Raw genomic sequence first — 6,000 nt, forward strand, 5'->3', positions numbered from 1 at the left:
AGATAATAGAAAATAGCGAAAATTTGTTAAAGCACTCTCCTTGTATATCAAAGGCACATATGTTGATCTTACATACATTGCTGCCACTTGAGGTGTTAATTTGCATCTCTCCCCCCGGAATACTTCTTGTGTGTGAGTCTGTGCACAGTTAATCTCAGTGTCATGTGACTGATGGCACCAGGTCATCTGGCCCTATCGCTGCTGGCTGTTGTACTCTGTTCCTGACCTGCCCACAGCCCCTACTGTATGCAGCCTGACTCGGTCCAGGACTTAATGCAGTGACGCACTTTAATGTGTTTGGGGTTTGTTGTTTGTTACCTGGGAAACGCTGTTTCAGCACCTAGGCCACACTCCTGCTTATCTGGACCACAGCTGCATTGTGTTGTGAGCAGGGTGGAGATTCACAGACCTGAACACTCCTACCTCTCTGGCCAACCTTGTCACTAAGGACCCAAGAAACTCGTAAACGGTAATCTGGGTTACTGAAGTTTTCAAACATTTCAGACGATGTATATTGTACTTTCTGACATGGAGGATGGAGTGAGTTCTCCTGCTGGAAACTGAGTGGCTTCCTTCAGGTTGAGGTTAAGCCCTTTTCTAGGTCACTCTGGGTTTTTCCTTCATGAAAGACGGTTGTGGAAAGAAAACGATACACGAGGAAAAACTGGGGGCAGTTATTTAGTGCTCGTGATGCATTCCCGGACTGAGTAACTTACCCACCAAGGCTAACCGACCTCTTTCCCAACACTCTAATCATGGCCAGCTGTGGTAGACGAATGAGGAAGGCTCTTTAATACAAACCAACTCCATCATTTTGGGTGGCTTGATGTGATGTTTGTGTGACATATCCAGGGATTAGTTTAACTCCTGTACAATTTAAAAAATTCATCTAAGAAGGCAGTGGCATCAGATAGAGAAAAGGATTTTTCAATAGGCTTAGGAATCAGACACCTGTCTAATGGGAGAAGCTGAGCTCGGGAGAGTTGGTTATATCTGCAGACTCTAGTTTGGCCATCACTAACGCTTACCAAGTACTCACTAACAGAAGGCCTGCTTTATTTAGATGGATATTCTCAAACCCAAATGCCAAAGTTTGATGGTATAAAATAAAAGTGTCCTGCTTCCTTCTTGAGTGCTCCATCCAGTGGGCAGGGAGAGCAGGCCCAAGGTAAGGAAAGAGGTTAAGCATGGGTCAAAACTGCTCTATCTGTGCATGCAGAATTCTTTATTGTGCTATTAGCTGTGGAGACTGAGTCTGATGGAAACTTACCACCCGTTGATGAAGTTCACACACGGCTCTGATTCAAGTTGGGGCTTAGGTTGTACTTTTCCTCTTTCTGTCAAGACGATTGTACAATCCTTACTAAATGTCTGCACTAAGAAGTAAAGGCTCTTTAACATGACTGATGGCGATTCTTACCAAAACAGCAGCATGCTGGGAATCTCCAGCTTTTCAGGTTCAAGGCCTCTCCCTGTCCTAACTTGCTGATTGCACATAGGATGCTAAAAACTCCTCCCAGCACACATAGGAAAGACAGAGTGGTTGGCACCTCCCCACCCCCACCGACCTTGAGTAGGAATACACCACTCTGACAGGAAACGCTTATGAAATACTTCAGACACACAGAAGGGATCAACAATCACGCTGCAAACATCCGTGAATACATTACTGTAATTAACTGGCAGGGTTAGTAAAGTTTTCTTGAATAAATAAATAAAACCTGATGGATACCAGCCCCGTGCTGGCGACAGTTCTGTGTGGAATCCGTTGACTTTGTGCTTTGTGGAACTCCCATCCTCGCTCACGTTCACCCGGATCTGAGAGGCAAGAGCATGTGCTCTGGGAAGCACTTAACCGCCTTGGGGGACAAGCACCAGGACATTTTAATTAACAGTCTCCTCCCAAAGTAACTCTCGGGAGCAAAGAAAAGCAGATTCTGGTTCTAAAGCCTTCCACGCAAACCTTGTGGGGAATCTAAGATTTCAGTTCTGAGAAAAGGACAACCTTCAGCTGGCTGAGAGGAGTGGCTGGAAGAGACACCATTGCTGGTCATGACGTTGTCCCTGACCTCGGTCCCGCAGACTTGTGTCTCTGTGAGTTTAACCACAGCTAAATGACACGAACACACAAGAGAGCCATCCTCTTGGTGGGTTCCTCGGGTGTTACTTTGAGCAAGCTAAATTTGAAAGGTGAAGGAGCGGGAGATGGAAGGGGAAGTTTTAGTTAGATAGGTAGGGAGAATGTTCCAGACAGATGGAAAGAAGTTATTGAGACAGCAAACAGCTTTGAACCTCCCGTGGCTAGGAGAAGAGTGCACAGGTGTGTGGAGGTATGGCAGAGAAGGTACCAGGCAGCTGGAGCTAGAAGGGCACCCCAGTCATCCTAAGTGTCCTTGGGGAAAACTCTAAGGTGGGACTAACTAGCCGAACTCTCTATGTTATAGTACAGAGAACCACAGTCCTGTATGTCGTGGATAAGTAGTCAAGATTGTTTGCGGCTACAGTGAACATCTTTAGACTTCTCAGGTCTTTTCAGCTGCCTGAGACTTAAAGGAGTGACCTGTCGTTCTCTCGCTGGGCCTGCACAGTACAGATCTGAGGTGGAACTCTACAAGCAAAGAGGAAGCATGCCTGGGCCTTGGTCTCGGGAAGACTGCTGATAGTGCAGTAGAAGTGGGGTTCAGTCCAAAAGAACTCATTATCTTCTTTCGGGATTTTCTCTGGGCCCCAGAACTGGTAGGAAGGAGGCAGAGGACCAACTGACTGATGATTAGGAGAGTCTCTGGCTTGAGGGAGTGAGTGGAGGAGGTGCCATTTTATCAGGGAAGCAGTAGAAAATTGATAGTCATTTCCTTCCTTTCTTCCTTCCTCTGTCCCTCCCTCCTTTCTTCCTTTCTTTCTCCCTTCCTTTCTTTTTTTCTGAAACAAAGTTTTTCTGTTTTTCTGGCCTTGGCCATTCTGGAACATGCTCTGTAAACCAGGCTGGCCTGGAATTCATAGAGATCTGCCTGTCTCTGGCTCCTGAATTTCTATTATCAATCAGAAGGTTCTAATAGGTGATGCCCATTAATTAAATGGTCATCGTGTACATTAGGATGGAGATGATGTCTTTCTGTAAGCAATACACTCATGGAAAAATGACTATGGAAACCAGATGAATTCACAGCTGCCACCACCCCCCACCCCACCCCCCAAGCTTTTGGTACCCTGGGGCCTAAGGCCTAGCGGTGGGGTGAGACTGTCCAGCTGGGAGACCACTCACTCACCTCTTCATCCAATCCTTTCAGGCGGGGTCTGTCACTCACACACTTTTCTAAAGGGAATTCTCCACTCATTATGTATTCTGATTCTGTAACTTGAAAACAGTCCGACTGGGGAAACTTTCTACTAATCCTTTATGCTCCCTCCCTTCACTTTTTTTTTTTTTTTTTGGTTTTTCGAGACAAGGTTTCTTTGTAGCTTTGGAGCCTGTCCCGGAACTAGCTCTTGTAGACCAGGCTGGCCTTGAACTCCCAGAGATCCGCCTGCCTCTGCTCCCCAGTGCTGGGATTAAAGGCGTGCGCCACCACTGCCCGGCTGCTCCCTTCACTTGTTCTCAGTGGTGAATGCCCGAGAAAAGGAAACGGGAGTTGGAAGGAAAAAGAAGGAGTGGATGATAGGTTTCTCCACAGCTTCTGTCACCACAACACACCCTAATCTTCAGGGAGAGTTTGGGATGGACCACGGGATCATCCAGCCAAGCATTCTCCCTTCTGTTGAGGGGATGATATTTGAGGATGTAGTTTCAGTACAGCCATTCAGCCTCAGCAATTCGTCTTCACAGCTGTCCCGAGTCCCTCACTTTCTCAACTGTGATGGGGAGGGTCTTCCCAATGGCTTGGGAGTAGCTGGGCATCCCACAGAGGGGTCCTTGCTGGTGAATATAGAGTGCAAACAGGGCCTGGCTTGCCCTTTGAAATCCCAGTACCTTGTCTTTGTTTTTCCTAAGTTTGATTTAAATGACCAGGTTCTTTAGGTTAGAAAATAAAGGTAGGTGTGTGTGTGTGTGTGTGTGAGAGAGAGAGAGAGAGAGAGAGAGAGAGACAGACAGACAGAGACAGAGACAGAGAGACACAGAGACACACAGAGAGAGACAGAGAGACACACAGAGAGAGAGAGAGAGACACTCTGGAGAAACTTGGTGTCAGCCTGGGGACACAGCTCCTGTTCTGCAGGCTCCAGAGATCACCAGGAATCTGTAACATCTCCCTTTAGTTTGAGAATAACAAAAGATTTATCCCATGCTTTTTCAGACCTAGGCCAGCTGGCCTTGGTGAGTTCCCAATAGAACATCCCCATTGTCTCAGTGTGTGGGTGCACCCCTCATGGTCCTGAGTTCCTTGCTCGTGCTCCGTCTCCTTCTGCTCCTGATTTGGACCTTGAGATTTCTGTCCGGTGCTCCCATGTGGGTCTCTGTCTCTGTCTCCTTTCATCGCCTGATGAAGGTTAATATTCATGAGGATGCCTATGTGTTTGTCTTTGGATTCACCTTCTTATTTAGCTTCTCTAGGAACATGAATTATAAGCTCAATGTCCTTTATTTATGGCTAGAAACCAAATATGAGTGAGTACATCCCATGTTCCTCTTTTTGGGTCTGGCTTACCTCACTCAGGATAGTGTTTTCTATTTCCATCCATTTGTATGCAAAATTCAAGAAGTCCTATACTGAGAATTCAAGAACAATCGCAGTGGGTTTTCGATCCTACTGCACGTACTGGCTTTGGGGGAGCCTAGGCAGTTTGGATGCTCACCTTATGAGACCTGGATAGAGGTGGGCAGTCCTTGGGCTTCCCACAGGTCAGGGAACCCTGATTGCTCTTCGAGCAGATGAGGGAGGGGAACTTGATGGGGGAGGGGGAGGGAAATGGGAAGCGGTTGCGGGGAGGAGGCAGAAATCCTTAATAAATAAATAAATTAAAAAATAAATAAATAAATAAATCTGCAAAAAAATTATGGAAATTGAACAATGTTCAGTTGAACCACTCCTGGGTCAAGGAATAAATAAATAAATAAATAAATAAATTGAAAAAAAAGAGAATAACAAAAGAAAGACAGCAAAAGATGGAAGATTTTCTTTTCTACGTCAGAATGCTCATGAAATTATGTTTCTTTCCTTTTAGTTTTCTTTGTGAAGAACTATACAAGTCTCTGGGAATAATATGGTGCAACCCATTTTAACTTTTGATCTTAAAACAGATGATAATAAAATAGTTCACAAATTTGAGGAATTTTACCTTCTCTTAGATTCCAATTCTTATTTAGCCTCATTTCTTGAAAGTAGATTTTATTATTTCCAATTGTTTCTAAGTGCATATACTTTCATTGCAATTTTCCAAAGGAGAAGTTGTTTTGTTTTGTTTTTAAATTGGATTCAAGACTTATTATTTGTATGGCCAGTTTATTTGAATTATCTATTTTTTCAGGACAAGTATATTGAAATGTTTCTCTAACTAATATATATGCATGTTGTAATTTAGAAAAAGCGAGAGAAAGATGCCATGTGACAGAACTCAGGTGGAGGTTTGTTTTTTTTTTTTTTTAAATTTGGGGAAGTGAATGGGAAAGGGGGATGGGGAGACCTGTCTTTGGGGATAGAAGAGGAAAGAGGAGAAAGGGAGAGAGAGGGAGAGAGGGAAGGAGGAAGGGAGGGAAGAAGAGAGGAAATGGGAGAGGGGGAGGGAGGAAGAGGGAGAAAGAGCCAGAGGAAGACAGGGCCCTTTTATAAGGGAACACAGTGAATGTGCACAGGAGGTGCTCTTAGTGACTGCAGCTGAGGACATGGCCTGTCAGAACCCCAATAAGCCAGTACAGATGCCTGAATGCTAATACTCCTCCTTTTTTATTTATTATGAAAAGGCGAGGAGTTAGAAATGGGTAGCAGGTGAGGCGGGTGATGAGGAAGATGTATTCTCAAGGCTACTTCCTGCTGACTTGGGGGAGTCGTTCATCTTTGGGGGGCC

This window comes from Microtus oregoni, unplaced genomic scaffold (assembly GCF_018167655.1).
Source record: "Microtus oregoni isolate MIOR12 unplaced genomic scaffold, Mior012 000008F_ref0000371, whole genome shotgun sequence".
In the NCBI taxonomy this organism is placed as follows: Eukaryota; Metazoa; Chordata; class Mammalia; order Rodentia; family Cricetidae; genus Microtus; species Microtus oregoni.